The 18,344-nt window shown below is 34.9% G+C and overlaps 1 protein-coding gene across 2 annotated transcripts in view; it reads right to left on the bottom strand.

Annotated features, from left to right (window-relative positions):
• The window catches only part of LOC115218952 (kelch-like protein 20), a 36,961-nt gene extending 19,720 nt beyond the window's left edge, over window positions 1-17,241 (bottom strand). Inside the window, exons 1-2 of one of the 2 annotated variants that reach the window (XM_029788985.2) lie at window positions 16,788-17,241; window positions 16,332-16,494 (exon numbers count right to left, since the gene is read on the bottom strand). The gene's annotated coding sequence lies outside the window, so the exon portion shown is untranslated. The remainder of the gene's footprint in view (window positions 1-16,331; window positions 16,495-16,787) is intronic. The other variant, XM_029788978.2, reaches the window with a different exon arrangement.
• Window positions 17,242-18,344: the final 1,103 nt, after the last annotated feature.

Genomic DNA, 18,344 nt, shown 5'->3' on the forward strand with positions numbered 1-18,344 from the left:
GATATATGCTTTGGCTGGGACATTAATACAAACAAGTTACACAGATGAGTTTTAATACCAAATTTCAATTTGCAGAGTTTCCTTATTGGTATTTAACGTACCAATTAAAAAGTTTTTGAAATTGGGAAGGCAAAACTCTATGGTTGTGCCAGCTATAAATAAACCTCCAAATATGTTGCCATGTAAACAAATCTGATACTATGTAATTATGATGCAGCCAGATACAATATGTTTGTTATTATAAAGGCAGCTAATTTGAAATGTAGCAATGCATAAGCAAAAGCCACTGAGAAGAGGGAACATTTTAAAGCAGCAGTGAATGGAATGGTCCACAAACTGACAAACTCAGCCCCCCCCCCACTCCTCAACTACATTATGGAAATAATTTGCCCCACTCTTTATTAATAAGAAGACAAATAGAGTTTGCTTCCAAATACTTCTTCCTTCTTTGATATGTTGCAAAGCAACTTGTCCACCTCTTTTTTTTGCAATTCTCATTCCCCTTCTCGATTAGAAACAGTGTACTAGAAGTATAGCATGAACTGTCAGCTTGAAGAGAGCAAATTCAATTGTTTTTCTTAGTGTCTTGTAAAGGAGGAATACAATATCTTGAAGGACATCTTTTTACAAAATAAATAAATATATAAATATAATAAGAATTTACAAAAAAAAAAAACACACACACTCCATTTATTGCATTCATACTGGTTTAAAAACTGACCAGACCTTTACTTTTTCCTATTACACATCTTCAGCTCCTGCAGATTGAACTGTTAGGACAAGAAGTTGAAGGAGAAGGGGTAAGTGTATATGTATACATACATATGAATGTACATCACTATAAAGACATCCCCTCATTTTGCGGAACTATTACATTCCTGAAATTCTTGTTATAATGTGGAATTCCACACAAAAACTATTTTCCCCATTTACTACCATTTTTAACATGGAAGTCAGTCAACACAAAATAAATTTAGCATTATGGCAAGATTTTCAGGAATGCAATGCTTCCATTATGCAGGTGATGCTTGTACACGCAAACATACATACACACAACGAGATTAGAGTTAGCAACAAGGTCAGTAAGAATTTAGCATGCAGGTTGATGTCAATCAAAGCTCAGTTCTCAAGTCTTTCATATTTATTACAGTTTTCCAGTTCTAACATAGAAGTTTAAGACTGCCTGTTCATGGAAACTTCTGTATATTGATGACTTACTTCTCATTGCTGAATCTATTGAAGAATTAGATAATGTGTTCCAAATCTGGATGCAAGACATAGAACTAACTGGGCTTAAAGTAATCTTATTAAAGACAGAGGTTTTACTTAATTTTTGCATTTGCTTCGTAAGATTTTTGGTGTGTGTGTGAGTGACAGAAATAAGTTGAGAGAGAGAGAGAGAGAGACAGACAGACACTGATAGAATGTTGCAAACAGGAAGATGGGGAGAAATGAGTAAAGAAGAGAAAGAGAGAGAGAGAGATTGATACCTATTCATTTTGACATGGATTGCTTAAATCTTCCAATTTTTTGATTATAATATATATAAAAAAAAAAGCTATTTGAATTATTATGTTTTGAATATCAGAGATTCAGAATCTGCCAAAAACAGGTATTTTAATTTTTTAAATATTCCTTTTTCATTAAAAACAGAGACAGATGAAGGTTTCAGAGATTGAGAATCCTAGTACTCTTTCTTTTTTTGAATATGTATTCAGTTTGCATTTGAAGTTTATAATATATATATTGCATTTCTCTTTCACTTTTTGTTTCAATCACTAGACTATAGCCATGCTGGGGTATCACTTTGAGGAATTTTGGTCAAACTAATCAACCCCAATACTTATTTTCTTTTAAGTCTGGTACTTATTCTATTGGTCTCTTTGGCCAAACCACTAATTTATGGGGATGTAAACACACCAACTGTCAAGCAGCAACAGGGGCCAAACACAGACACACATAAATGTTTGTATATCTATCCTATGTGTATACACACACACTCACACACACAACAGGCTTCTTTTAGTTTCCATCTACCAAATCCACTCACAAGGCATTGGTTGGCTAGAGCAGAAAACACTTGCCGAGGGTGCCACGCAGCAGTGGGAGTGAACCTGGAGCTATGTTGTTGGGAAAAAAACTTCTTACCACACAACTACACCTGTATGTTTGCATATATATATATATATATTATATTTACACATATGTATATTGTATTTCCATCCTTAATAAACTAAAATAGAAGTAAAAGCATTTTAAGATTTCAAAAAGTGAAACAGGTAATGTATTGAAATGTAACAAAATTATATTTATGCTCTTCTGATGGGAATAAATTACACTTATAGACAAAAAAAAAAAATTTTTTTAACTTTAAATTAAAAAAAAAAATTATAATTAAAAAAAATTAAAACAAACTTTTAAAAAATATGTTTTGTAGATTCTGAATTTTTGATGTTCACGATATAAATATCCACAGACAGTTTTTAAAAGATGCATAAAAACAGTTAAACGTTTCAATAAAATGATTAAGTGATGAAAGATTAAAGAGCAATTGACAGGGAAACACACATATATATATATATGTACACACACATAACAATTATGTTTTGCACTGCTGGTTTTCAAAAGGAAAAAAAAAATGTCTCTTATTAAAATATAGGCCAATATATATTTAAAATTTGGCGGAAAAAAAGCTTCTTACATTTAAATGTATATTGGTTGACAAAGTATTTATAAATAAATAAAGGAAAAAGAGAGGAAACAAATTAAAGCGTAAACAATAAAATGTAGGCAAGATAAGGAAAAGAGAAAAGGAAAGAGAGGGGGTGGAAAGAAAGAGGAAGTAGAGTGACTCAGAAGAGAAAGGAGAAATATAAAAGAAAATAAAAATAGAGAGAAAATAGATCCAATTAAATGTGTCAGTCATTGTGACAACGTATGGCAAACAGAGACAGTCCCAGTAAACAAATAGGAGTAATGGTAAGTGAACAGGGAGAGAAAGGACTGGAAGAGAGAAAGAAATTATAGAATTGAGAGAAGAATATAATTAGAGTAGGGGAATTAAAGAATAACAACTCTTGGGGAAGATGATAAATGGAAGAATGAAAGTTTAACTCTTTAGCAATCACATATTCTGTCCAAAGTATTTATTCACATGTTTTGAATTAATCTTGCATTGTCTTGTAGGTTTGGAATTTTGATGAGGTAACTGCCATTGATGACAGTAGCTCAGCTAACAAAGAACAAGGTAAGACTAGTGTTTGACTATAGGAAGTTGAATCATCACATAACACGTCACAGGAGCTGTGATGCAATGTACATATATGGAGAGAGCGTTTGAACATGGTCACAGATGACAGGAGTAGCTACAACTGTTGACCTAAAACCAGCTTCTTTACAAGTTCCAAGTGACTAAAATGTTGTGAAAGTAAAGAGTAAAGACCCCCTTCTGTCATGAATGACCATGAGAGTGCACCTAGAAAGTTACCCTCCGAAGCACAAGTCTGGGCAAGGATGTTTATGGAAAACCAGTAATCGCCCATGCATACCAGCTTCCCCTCTCCACACCATTGATGTCATTCAAGGGAAAGGCAAATGCCAATGCAGCTTGGCACCAGTGATGTTGCAACTCATTTCTACACCTGAGTGAACTGGAATAATGTGAAATAAAGTGTCTCGCTCAAGAACAACCCCCCCCCCCACAGGTCCTGGAATTAAACTCACTACCTCATGATTGCGAGCCCGATGCTCTAACCACTGAGCTATGTGCCTTCACACAGTACCAACTGGTAAACTATCAACATAGAATGTACTGTCTAATCAGAGCCATGTTTGGATTAAAGTCTGTACCAAAAATAATGGCAGCAATTTTAAAAACTATCTTAGAAAAGGTGGATAGGATAAAGGAATCCATGAGTTCCTGTGTTGATTATTACATCCAAGAGACAGCAGAATAGGTGAGAGATTACCTTAAGAAACTTTGGACTTCATTACCAAAAATGTATGTACCTATCAATGGTTGGTTGTGGAACTGATTGGGAGATCAAGCCAGAGGCAGGGGCCTTGGTCACAGCAATAATGAACAAAGCATTTTTGGAGATATTTTTTTATGAATGGCTACTTGTTAATTGCAAATAAGACAAATGCACTTATTATCCATTTAAAAAAAAAAACATTTTTCATCAAACAAAACATGTTCACCAGCACTTTATTTTTTTAGGAATTCTATAATTGCTTGCCATATTGATAAGGGTATCAAAAAATTGATTTAACAAAGTTATAAACTGGTTAAATTTATATTATCACTTTCAGAATTTTTGTTATTTCTGCTGCCTGGGAAAAACAAAAGCCAACTAGCTCGCAGTTGTAATGTATGCATTTAGTGTTGTAAAAATAGTAAAAAATTAAAATCTGCAAAAAATTAAGATATTGTTTGGTTCTGCAAGGTTTAACTTGACTTTTCTCTCTCTTGTCCACACAAGTGTTGACAAGCAAGTAGGTAGGGAAGGGCAATATGAATAATTTTTACAAAGTGTCTTTTACAATCCTTCAGCTTTCCTTTCACATGAAAATTATTTCAATACATGCAATATATTTTCTCAGCTAAAGTGTAGTTGGGTCTCAATGTAGTGGTACAACCTAGTGTTTTATAGTGAAAACAAAATTTATACACAAGAGGGATTGGTTGTTATTGCTGATACTTGTTATAGGACAGTTTGTTGTATGTGAATTTTTATCAAACAACTGCAGAATAAAGCAGTAAAGTTTTGTTCTCTTAGCTATTACACTACAAATATAATGCCTAGGCAAGTTGAAGGAAAAAAGAAAGTATGGTACTGTATAAAGCAGCTACTAATAGGATAGAGAGAAAAACAGTAACAAACAAAAGAAATTAGCTGTAATATGGTTAAAATACCAGAAGGCTTTCTATAGTATATCAAGGTGAGTAGGTGAGAGGAGCATGAATATGAGGGGAGAATCTTTTGAAAAAGGTGAGAGTGATAAAGGATAGAGTAATGGGAGATTGATTGAACTAGGGAGGCAATGACAGCAGCTACATGTTTGCTGTTGTGAGAGAGAACTGAGTAAGAGAGCAATAGATGTCATTAGCAAGTAGGCTGGAGAAGAGTGAGGAATGGGTGGCAGCACAAAAAGGATGATGATTGTAAAATGTGAGATATGAACAAATATGGTGTGAAACTCAAGTTACTAGGCAAACTGTCAGTTTCAGGTTCAATAAGAAAAGTGTATGCACGTATATATTATCATCATCATCATTTAATGTCCATTATCCATGCTGGCATCAGTTTGGACAGTTAGACTGGGGCCGGGGAGCTGCACCAGACTCCAGTCTGATTTGGCATGGTTTCTACAGCTGGATGTCCTTCCTAATGCCAACCAATACAAGAGTGTAATGGGTACTTTTACATGCCACTGGCACGGGTGCCATTTGCATGACACCAGTATCTGCCAGGACTGTGATTTTACTTGGCTTGATCGGTCTTCTTCTGAAGCATAACATAAAGCCAAAGGTCCCAGTCATTTGTCACTGCCTCTGTGAGGCCCAACACTCAAAAGGAGCTTTTCAAGTGCCACCAGCATTGGCCACTTTGTCTTCATGAAGACCAAGCTCGAAAGGTGCTTTTTACGTGCTACTAGCACAGGTGCAAGTTATGTGACACCAGCATTGGCTATGACTACAGTTTCACTTGGCTTGATGGGGCTTCTCAAGCACAGCATATCGCCAAAGGTCTCAGTCACTAGTCATTGCCTCTGTGAAGTCCAAAGTTCGAAGATCATGCTTCACCAGCTTGACCCATGTCTTCCTGGGTCTACCTCTACCACAGGTTCCCTCCACAGTTAAAGATTAGCACTTCTTTATACAGCTGTCCTTGTCCATACACATCACATGACCACACCAGTGCAGTCGTCTCTTTTGCATACCACATCTAATGCCTCTTATGCCCAACTTTTCTCTCAAGATGCTTACACTCTGTTGAACATGCACTTCATTTCTTTCAAGCTCACACATATCCTTGGCTGTCACAGCCCATGTTTCACTGCCATACACACACACAACAGGCTTTTTACAGTTTCTGTCAACTATATTTTACTCGCAAAATACTGGTGTGTTAGTGTACACATACATTATATATATATATATATATATATATATATATATATATATATATATATATATATATATATAATCATGACAATGTTCACGCTTCCTTGCTTTCATAGATCTGAGAGAATTTGCTGGGGCAAATTTTCAACAGCCAGTGCCCTTTTCTCATTTGTTTCTGAGTAAGCAAATATTTTCCTTTATCCAAACTTATTTTCACTGAAGACATGATAGTGGTGTTCACTTGCAACCATCATGTGATATCTAGACCAGTATACATTCATACACATATACAACAGGCTTCTTTCCGTTTCCATCTACTAAATCCACTTGCAAGGCTTTAGTCAGCCGAGGGTTATAGTAGAAGACACTTGCCCATGCAGTGGGATTGGATCTGAAACCATGTGGCTGGAAATGCGAACTTCTTAACCACATTACCATGCCTGCATCATTATCTCTGTGGAGGGGCAGAAGGCACCTGACATCAGATCAAAATTCATAAATACTATCTGTAATTCTGTATTGACTCGATGGGGAAAATGTGTTGCTCAAGGAGGACTGCAGTTTGAACAATTTTCATGTTTCATATTTAAATGCTTTTACTAAATTCATTCAGTTGTTAAACACAAATAAATTTTGGAATTAAATGGTTTTCATTTACTGTCAGGTGACCCTTGGCCAACCCTGTGTGTGTGTGTGTGTGTGTGTGTGTGTAATGTACGAGAGGAAAATAAAACAGATTTAGTTAATCTTTTCATTATAAATTACATAATCTTAACATGTGTTTCACCAGCAAATATTAGTATGTTCTGCAGTAATTGTTATATAGATGATTGCACAATCACATTGAAATGCCAGATCTTCAGAAGGAGATAGTAATTTAAACCATAGTTATTTACCAACCTTACTTGGATGGCAATGTTGAATAAGAACTGCATTTATTTAGAAATTACTTTGTATGTAGCATTTAAGAAAAGGAAGGTTATTATTTTTATTTTATCACAGTGAAATAAAGATAAAGAAGGGAGAGTAGTCAAGATGTCAAAGGGAAAAATGGAATATCAACACCTAAACTGTCAGAGATCAAAGATTAATTCCAAGTTAACAATGATAAATGGTTCAGAAGATTGTAATAACAAAAAAGAGGGTGGAATTTTGTTTGTAAGAAGCAGACATACATATCTACTCACTCACATACACATATGCATGCATGCTCACACAGACCCATATACATATGAGATCTGATAAAAATGTATTAGGACTGCTGTTATGGAAGCAGAGCTAAAGTAAGCAGAGTTAAGCCACTTGGCTCAGATTGACCTTAAACTTGTTATAACGTTTTTGCTCACTTCCATTGTTTATAGCAGTGGTTGGCAGTATAATGTGAAGGGCTTGGTTGTCTCACAACACCACAGAGGTTCTATCAGTGACCATGGCAGGGAAAATATGTGTATGTGTGTGTGTGCATGGAAAGAGATACAGTTTGAAGTTTATTATAGCCAAGAAACTTTCCAAAAATCAAATCCCACTTGAAAAGAACAGGATTTTGAGACATTGAAAAAAATCCAAGAGAATGTGATGAAGAAGCTGCTCACTATTTCAAAAAAGGAGTTCCAGGAATGCTTCCATCAATGGAAATGACACAGGATAAAGTATATAGCTTCAAAAGGGAACTACTTCAAAGGAGATTAAATGCCAAATTGATATGTGTTGTAGTTTTCTTTTTATAGCACTAGTCCTGATACCTTTTGATCAGATCTCGTACATAACTTTTTATTTACTTTCACATACCAACATGTGTATATTCATGTCTTAATATATACCTTTATGCAAAGCAGTGTAAATTCAAATTTATGTCCACATATACACATCGTTAATCTCTATTTCTTTATATGAAACAACAATATATACATGTACCTGTCTCAAGGAGAGAGAGAGAGAGAGAGAAAAAAAAAATTCCGAGAACTTACCAAACCTGTTTTAGATAAACTTAAATGATTTGGCCAATGATTTATGTGTGTGTGTGTGTGTGTGTATATATATATAGTTCTACCCATGCATGCATGGAAGATCGATGTTAAATGATATACATACATATACATACATATACATATATATATATATATATATACACACACAAAAAAAACCCATCTTATCTTTTACTTGTTTCAGTCATCAGACTGCAACCATGCTGGGGCACTGTCTTAAAGGGTTTTAGTCGAACAAATCAACCCCAGTACTTATTGTAAAGAGGTTGAATTCATGTATGTTGTCATCATCATTAACATTTGACATTCATTTTTCATGCTAGTATGTTGGATGGCTTGATAGGAACTAGCAAGGCCAGAGTCTGCACCAGGTTTCAAAGTCTGTTTTGGCTTGGTTTCTATGGCTGGATGCCCTTCCTAATACCAACCACTTTACAGAGTGTACTGGGTGCTTTTTATGTGGCACCATTATTATAGGCAGTGAAGTGGCAGAATTGTTAGCACACTGGACAAAATGCTCAGCAGCATTTCATCCATCTTTATGTTCCGAGTTCAAATGCCACTGAGGACAACTTTGCCTTTCTCATCCTTTTGGGGTTAATAAAATAAGTAACATTTAAATACTGGGGTTGACATAATTGACTTACCCCATCCCTTGAACTTGCTGGCCTTGTACAAAAACTTGAAATCATCATTATTATTATAGGCAGTGAGCTGGAAGAATTGTCAGCACACCAGACAAAATGATAAGTAGCATTTTACCTATTTTTACATTCTGAGTTCAAGTTCCATCAAGGAAAACTTTACTTTCATCCTTTTGGGGTCAATGAAATGAAGAGTTGTGGGTGTTACAGATATTGTAACATTGCTTACCACATTTTGAATCTCATGTTTTAGGGATATACAGATTTATAGGGTAACTATAGAGTTTATGTTATTTTTAGTGTGTTATATATCATTATACTTAATCATTTTATAAGAGTTACCATATTCTACAATATCTTCAAAAATGTTTTGTTTGAAGAGGTAGAGATTAACTGTGTATACATGCATGTGAGTGTATATTTAAACTTATGCTACTTTTTGTATATGTGTATGCTCAGATTTACAGTTATAATCATATCTCGGTAGGTGTAAGTAAATAAAATGTTATAAATGTATTAGGCTGAGTAAAAAGTAAGCAACGTTTTGAAACATGAAATTCATCACAATACATTTCAACAATGTAGAAATGTTATTCATCAAAGCAAATACCATTACAATCAACACATTTTTGCCAACAAGTTACAAGTTTGTTTATTCTGGTAACATAAATATCTGAAGTTCTGGAGCTGATGAACTCTTTGAATACACTTTCAGCATCGGTTTGATTTTTTAACTCCTTCTCTTGCAGGAAACCATCAAGGTGCTTGAAAAAGTGGTAGTCAGTAGGAGAAATGTCTGAGGAATATACAGAGTGGGGAAGAACTTCGTAGCCAAGTTCCCTCAACTTCTGGAGCATCATTAGTGAAATGTGTGGTCAAGCATTGTCATGAAGAATGATTGGCCCTCTTCTGTTGACCAGACTGGGATGGAGGAATAGCAGTTTTTCATTCTTTTTGGCAATTTCATGGCAATATGTTTTAAAAAGTAATGGTTTTAAGAAGTTACAATGGATGAATCCAGCAGTACACCACCAAACAGTCACCATAATCTTCATTTTGAACAGCTCGGGTTTAGGGAAAGATTTTGGTGCTTCATTTTGATCCAACCACTGCAAAGAACGTTTTTTTATTATTGTACAGAACTCACTTTTCATTGCAAGTTACAATACCACTGAGAAATGGATTGGTCTGGTTACAGAGAAGCAACAAACAAATTTTATATCTGCACATTTTCTGATTTTCATTCAAATTGTGTGGTACCCATTTGTCAAGCTTTTTTTGATTTTCCAATTGCATGCAAATGGTTGCAGGCAGTTTTCTGGCTAACTTGAAGCTCTTTTGCCAGTTCTCAAGCGGTTTTTATGTGGATCTTTCTCAATGACGGTCTTTAATTGACCATCATCAGTGACAGATGAGTGTCCACAAAGCTCATGATCTTCAAGACTCAGGTTTCCACTGCAAAATCGTTTAAACCAAAACCGTTTTTGAGCTGACCACTCACTGGTCATTTCCTCACCAAATGTTTCACTGATATCATGAACAGTTTCCGCTGCTTTACGTCCTTTTTTGAAGTTGAATAGCAAAATTGCTTGAATATCATGCTTTGACAGTTCCGTTTCAGATGATAGTAACAACGGTGAAAGAATATCAATGTTAATTTATTGATGCATTTGAGCAAATCTATATCTGCATTATCAGACAATTGCAAAAACATGTTTAAAACAAATTCAAAACTCTGCAAAAGTCCAGTACAAATTCTTCATAGTTCAAAATGTTGCTTATTTTTTACTAAACCTGATATATGGGTGTGAGAACATGCATGTGTGAGAAGTACATAGATTTATTTTTCATATACTGAATTCCAGCTTCTTTTTCTTTACACTAACTTCTGAACAATTTACCACTGATAACTTGAAATTTACTTTGATCCATAACAGTTCAAGTGTTGAATTTCCTTTTTTCCTTCGATATCTTAACTACCATTGCATTTGCATTTGATTTTTCTATATTTATCTCACTGACAAAATAAAAAAAAATATAACCTTCCTCTTTTCTGAACTATTTGTACAAAGAACGTTCTCCTAAATTTACACTACAGTTCATATTTAACATCACCAACCAAGTAAGGCCGGTAAATAACTATGGATTAAATTACCACTTTCTTCCGAAGATCCGGCATTTCAATGTGATTATGCAATCATCTACATAACAATTACAACATACAATCGCTGGTAAAGCACATGTAAAGAGTATGTAATTTACAACGCTAGGATAAAAAGTAAACTAAATCTGTTTTATTCTGCTCCCAGATTAACACTCTGTAAACAACCAAAAGAAAAACCAGAGGACAAATTATGTTTATACTTGATTGGAATTTGGATATACATGGCTTTACATAGAGTTCTAAGCATTGATTAACTATTATACTAACTCATTTGAAATAGCAATTTTTCAATACACACACATATCTATCATTTAAATGTCTATTTTTCCATGCTTGCATGACTTGGTTGAAGGTTATTTTGGCAAATTTTTTATGGCTGGATGCCTTTCCTGTTGCTGATTCTCATGTTTCCAAGCAAAGTAATAATTTCCCATGCCCAAACATGTTTACACTGAATATTGGAAATGAATGAAACTGCTTATATGACAGTAACACTTATTTAAGAACTATCATGTGATGGAGATACACACACATATATGAATATGTGTGTGTGTGTGTGTAATGGATCATTTCAGCTTCCACCAACCAAATCCACTCACAAGGCTAGTTCAACCCAGGAGTATAGTAGAAGACATCCAAAGTGCCATGTAATGGAAGTGAACCAGAAACCATATCATTTAGGAGTAAATTTCTTAGCCATTTCTGTGCCTAGGATCGTGTGGATCGCCTCACCACGCAACCCCCACCATGTTACACTAATTTCTTCTTTAATCCCAAATGCAGGCTGATCAACCCCTTCGAAAGTGAGATAGGTATCATTTGCAAGCCTATTCTTGATACTATCAACTCCTCCTGAAGGCCCTAACTTTTGCCGAACAATTTACCAGCATAAGTGATCTTGACATCAGAATCATCATGAACGCTAAAAAGTCAACTCTAGTCTACGCAATTCCTTCTGGGTGAAGAAAAATGGTGATCCATTGTTTGATGTCTCTATGTGGAGCTTTGATAGGGCTGAAATCGCCAACCTCATTGGGTTATACATTTTGAATACCCTCAAGATATATATATATGTGTGTTTTTTTTGTTTTTCTTGTTTCAGGCATATAACTGAGGCCATGCTGGAGCACTACCTTGAGGTGTTTTAGTTGAACAAATTGACCCCAGAACTTATATTTTGAAGCCTAGTATTCTCTTGGTCTCTTTTGCTCAACTGCTAAGTTACAGGGATGTCAACACACCAACACTGGTTGTCAAGCAGTGATGGGGGATAGGGGACAAACACAGACATATATGACAGGCTTCTTTCAATTTCCATCTACCAAATTCACTCAGAAGGCTTTGATCAACCTGAGGCTATAGTAGAAGACATTTGCGCAAGGTGCCACACAGTGGAACTGAACCTGGATCCATGTGGTTGGGAAGCAAACTTCTTACCACACAGCCACAACTGTGCTTACATACACATATAAGCATACACACACACATATATACATACACACACACATGAAACTGTAACAATTTTATAATAAAGTATATATATATATATATATATAATAATAATATAATAAACCTTTACATAAATAAATAACGTGAAATACACGAAGGGACGAACATAAGAGACAGACGGGTCATTCAAAGCCTTCGTTCTTCAGTCAGAAACCGATTCCTCATCGCAGATATACACACACACAAATATATATACATGCATGTGGATTTGTTTGAGTCTCCTTGCCTTGACACCTTCCTTTAGTTATAAACAAGTATTACAGTCATACAAGTGACGTTAGTTATCTGAAAATATGTCCAGGCTTGGTGAAATATCTTGCTTGGAAACAGGTGTTAGTTGGTGATAGGAATGACATCCAGCAGTAAAAAATCTGCAATAACAAATACCTTCTGACCCAGGCAAGCATAGAAAAGTGGATGTTAAAACGATGATGATGATATCAATATAAATCCATATATTTTATTATTCAGTAGAAGTTACAAAGTACTCAAGGGCCAAGAGTTTCATGCATGGCCTTGAATCACTTTCTAAATTCTGCTGATTATAAATGTATGGTAGTCTTTCAAGCCTAAGAAAGCTGTTTCTACAATTTCTTGTGGAACTAATCTGCTTGGATGATTTGTTTATAATGATCAGATGTTCATGACGCACATTAGCTCACTCCATGCATTAAATCAACATTACCTGTACAGATACACACTATACCACACGTCTGATAGACAAAGTGATCATAGAGCAACACAAGATGAAATGTTTTGCTCAAGAACACAATGTATCACTTAGTCTGGGAATGAAACCCATGACCTTACAATTATAAGTGCAACATCCTAACCACTAAGCCATGTGCCTCACTGATTATGAAAAATAAAATATACATACTCATATATTGAGTTCTATTTATCTTGTTAGTTCTAACAAATATACATATGTATATTATCATCACCACTTTAATGTCCACTTTTCTATGCTTGCATGGGTCAGGCAGAGCTTATGGAGGCAGATTTTCTATGGTTGGATGTCACTGACCCTTACCTGTTTCCAAGAAAGGTAGTATTACCCCATGGCCAGGCATATCTTTGAAGAATACTTGAAATGAATGACACTCATTTGCAACTGTCACACTGTCATGATGAGGCAACACAAATATACATCTATATCAACATCATTTAACATCTGTTTTCCATGCTGACATGGGTTGGACAGTTTGACAGGAGCTGACCAGCTGAAAAGCTGTTCAGGCTCCATGTCTGTTTTGGCATGGTTTCTACAGCTGAATATTCTTCCTAATACACACACATGCATATGTATAAATACACACAAGCATATATCTTTCTCTCTCCCTCTCTCTAGATAAAAGTGTCAAATAATTGAACCACTGCAGCCCTTCACCCATATCTGTCCTGTGTCAGTCTGCATAGTTCTGTGTTTAAATCTGTGTTTAAATCTTGTTTTAGGCCTCACTCTTGTTCTTTTGCCACATGTCACATCTATTTACAGGAACTTGTCATGGTCTTGTCTTCTAAGTATATGGCTGGTGAAGGTCCATTTTCTTTTCCTTTTAGTATTTAACAGTCTTTCCTGGCACTTTATCTTGCAAAGACCCCACTCATTAGTTCTTTTATCTGTCCAACCTAATCTAAGAACGTGTCTAAAATTCCATTGTGAAAATGCTTGTATTTTCATCCTCATCCATTTTGCACACTGGTATGAGATAGACAGTTTGACTGGGACTGGTAAGCCTGAAAGCTGTATTAGGCTCCAGTCTGATTTGACTTGGTTTCTATGGCTGGATGCTTCCTAATGCCAACTACTGACCACGACTACAATTTCACTCGGCTTAACGTGTCTCCTCAAGCACAACTAGTCATCGCCTCCATGAGATTCAACATCTGAAGATCATGCTTCACCACCTCAACCCTTATCTTCCTGGGTCTACCTCTTCCACTGATTACCTCCACAGTTAGAGATAAGCACTTCTTTACACAACTGTCCTCATCCATATGCATCATATGACCATCATGACCACACCAGTGCAGTCTCCTCTCTTGAACACCACATCTGATGCCACTTATGCCCAATTTTCCTCTCAAGATGCTTACAATCTGCTGTACGTGCAGAGTCACTCATTGCACATCAATTTTCTTAATAATCCAGCATTCTGCTCCATAAGTGGCTATGCTAAATATCAATGAATTGAGGAGTCTTTTTTTTTTTGTTTGCAAGAAGATGGCCTTATTCTTCCCAAGCCAAACAAAATTGCAGTTGTGGCAGATACTGGTGTCACGCAAATTGGTATCCATGCCAGTGGCACGTAAATGCACCCCAGTGTCACACAAATGGCACTCATGCCAGTGGTATATAAAAGTACCTATTACACTCTCAGAGTGGTTGATATTAGGAAGGGCATCCAGCTGTAGAAAACCATGCCAAGTCAGATTAGAGACTGGCACAGCTTTCCAGCATACCAGCATGGACAACATATGTTAAATGATGATATATATATATATTATATGAATATACACACAAATACACACACATGTATACAGATACACATTAACATACACATATATGTACATATATACATGTACATATACATGTGAACATGCATGGCCTAGTGGTTACGGTGTTGCACTCACAATCACAAGATTGTTGTTTCGATTCCTAGACCAGCAGTGTGTTGTGTTTGTGAGCAGAACATTTCATTTCACATTGCTCCAGTCTACTCAGCTGAAAATCGGTACCCCTGTGATGGGCTGAGGTTCTGTTGAGAGGGAATGTTGGCCTGCCTATCTAGCCATTGGAGTAGCAATATTTGAAAGCTACATCAATGCAAAGAAGTGCATGAGACCAGGGGTGTATAACACCCAATAGTTGGCCAATACAGTGATATTAATACACACACATTTAAGTGTGTGTGTATGTATATATATATACATATATATATATATATATACATACACACACACACACACACATGCATACACATACATACATACATATGAAACATATGCATACATGAACATATATACATACACACATATAAACATACATGGATGTATGTGTCTATGAGTATGTTTGTGTATATATACATATATATACAATCACTGGTAAAGATGTTAGTGACGTAACACGTAGCATCTTATCCAACAAGATTCATGAACTTAGCTGCCCTGAATTATCAGGCTGATCTTGCTACTATAAATATGATTACACCAATGTCTGCCCTAATGAAACAGTTCTACGATGAAAGATGCTAAACCAGAACCATCTTGGCTTTCTATAGATGCCTACGAATACATTATCCAACTTGTCCTTCTGTTAATAAATACGGTAGGATGAGATTTAAGGGAGATTAGGCTGTTATTCTTAGTAATTCGAACGATAACGAAGATTCTTTGCTTAGCTTTTTCAGACAAAATCTCAAAGTTAAACTATACATCCATTTGATACGAACAAACAATGACAACACTGTATTAAAATACTGGTAAACATAAATGCAATGGTTAGCAATAAGTGATTTCTTACACATATGATTATAAATTCATTGGAAGGATATGGCTGTATGGCAAACACTCCTTTCTTAAGTAACAAAATATGGTGAAATGTACGAAGGAACTAATAATATAAGCTTGTGTTTATCTTCATCTCTCGCAATATATATATATATATATATATATATATATCATTACGAGTTCAGGGGAAAAAATCAAGGAAATTTCAATCGACTAGAATATCTTGTTTGGGGAGATTTCGTAAAAATGGGAGTGGAACGGAGTAATTATTATTATTATTATTTTTATTAATAAAGAAAATAAGTAAGTTACTGAATATCATAGGTAAACATGTTGTGTATGTGTAAGACGTATAGTTAGTATTTTAATGAAGAGAGCAATTTGCTTACTGTGCAGTCAATGAGTTCCACTAGATTGTAGTCACATTACTTTAGGATTTAGAATTTTCGCCAAGTTATTCCACTTACGACCACACATTATAGTTTTAAAAAAAACATCATTGAGTGACAGTGCATCCATTTCAACAGTGTACATAAATGAATGTGCATTTCCCTGTAAATAGCAATATAAAACTCTGAAACTTGAGAATAATATAAAATTTAATGGCTAGAATATATATGAGGGTACATACAATTTTGTATAGTTTTTCACTAAGACAGAATTACAGCTAAGTTCACACTTTTATGTTAGCGTAGAAATAAAGTTCACAAGTCTTCATTTGAGCATAATTATGAATAAATATTAACAGTTTGATCATCAAGGAATAAAACAGTAAAAAAGGAATGACGAGATGTCGAACTAAAAAAGTGTAAAATGCCTCTCAGCTTTTACCGGAGAGAACTTACCTTAACTCGCAAAATTTATATTAGATCATAATGAGGAGTAAATCAGCCTTATAATCCATTGGAATAATATGATCCTTAGCTATCGGAAAGGGTATTGGCTTTCCGAAAAAGAATACATTTTGGAAAGAAAAATAACCTTATTTCTTAAACCCTAAATTAAGGGAAATTTTCACTAACCTACCACTTAATGCAAGATGTGAGTTGATTGGTTGAAATAGTTATGTTCGTCTTTTGTTATGGAACGGTGATCAGCCCAAATTTGTTAACGCTTATAAATCTTCTGGAATTAGTTATTTTACGCATTTATATATATAATTTCATAGTTATGGATACTGATATGAAATGATAACATATTTTTAATTAGGAATAAAACAGTATGTCCATTGAACTGAAATGTACTTCGTTATAAAACAATATTTGACCTCTGCAGTAGCGAAATATTAGGACCAGGTTTTAGAGAGAACTGAAACTAGGAAACAAGACACGCCTAGATTTGCCAAAAAATTCAATTACCATTTATGGAATCTGCCTAATATATCTGACCAGTATTCTCAAAAATTTCTCCTCTTTTTCTTAAAAAGAAATAATGTATTTCCTTTTAACTCTTCGTATATTTACATTATTTCAAAAGTTATTTCAACTTAATATTCATTAATTTAATATAGTTATTTATCAAGTATTAACATAGTTCCATCTTTCGACATTTTTCAAGAAAGGAAGGGGAGAAAGTCTGGAAAAAACTAAATAGTTATAAGAAAACAAAATCCAAAAGAAAATTTATAAGATCTTATAACCCAATTATCCATTGTATTTACATTAAAAACTAGCATGGTAAAATATTGTTTTGTTTATTTTCTGTCATCACACTAGTTTCTTTAAAAGGTTTTACTGCATACAGATATTAAAAATATAAGAATATATTTGTAATTGAATAGATATGCATTTATATATAATAATAATAATAATCTTTTCTACTATAGTCACAAGGCCTGTAATTTGGTAGGAGGGGCTAGTTGATTACATCAACTCCAGTATTCAAAAAGATAGAAAGTAAAGTCAACCTTTTGAACTCAGGGATTTGAACTCAGAGCATAAAATACTTAATTTATTGACCTCTAGAGATGGTGTCTTATCAGGAACAGTTAAAATATTACAAAAGGCAGTCGATTATTAGAATAATAAAAGGCAAAGAGGAGACTGCTTGATACTAAGGTTGTTAGTTGGAGCTTAATATCAAAACAGAAAAGTGGCCAGGTTATAAGAACTATCCTGGTACCAGCAATTTTGAGGTAAGAGGATAAGTTATTGAATCTAGTACTTGACTGGTTCTTTATTTTATCAAGTCTGTGTGGGATGAAAGGCAAAGTTGACCTTAGTAAGGTTTGAACTCAGAATGTAAAAAGCCAGGACAAACAGCGCAGAGCATTTTTCTGACATTCTGACAAGTCTGTCAGCTCATTACCAATTGATTGTTATTGTTGTGTATCTTCAGGTTTCAGTCCTGATCAAGCAGGATATAGCATGCAAGGAGCCTTTCAAATGACATGATGCAATCCA

This window comes from Octopus sinensis, linkage group LG1 (genome assembly GCF_006345805.1).
Source record: "Octopus sinensis linkage group LG1, ASM634580v1, whole genome shotgun sequence".
Taxonomy (NCBI): domain Eukaryota; kingdom Metazoa; phylum Mollusca; class Cephalopoda; order Octopoda; family Octopodidae; genus Octopus; species Octopus sinensis.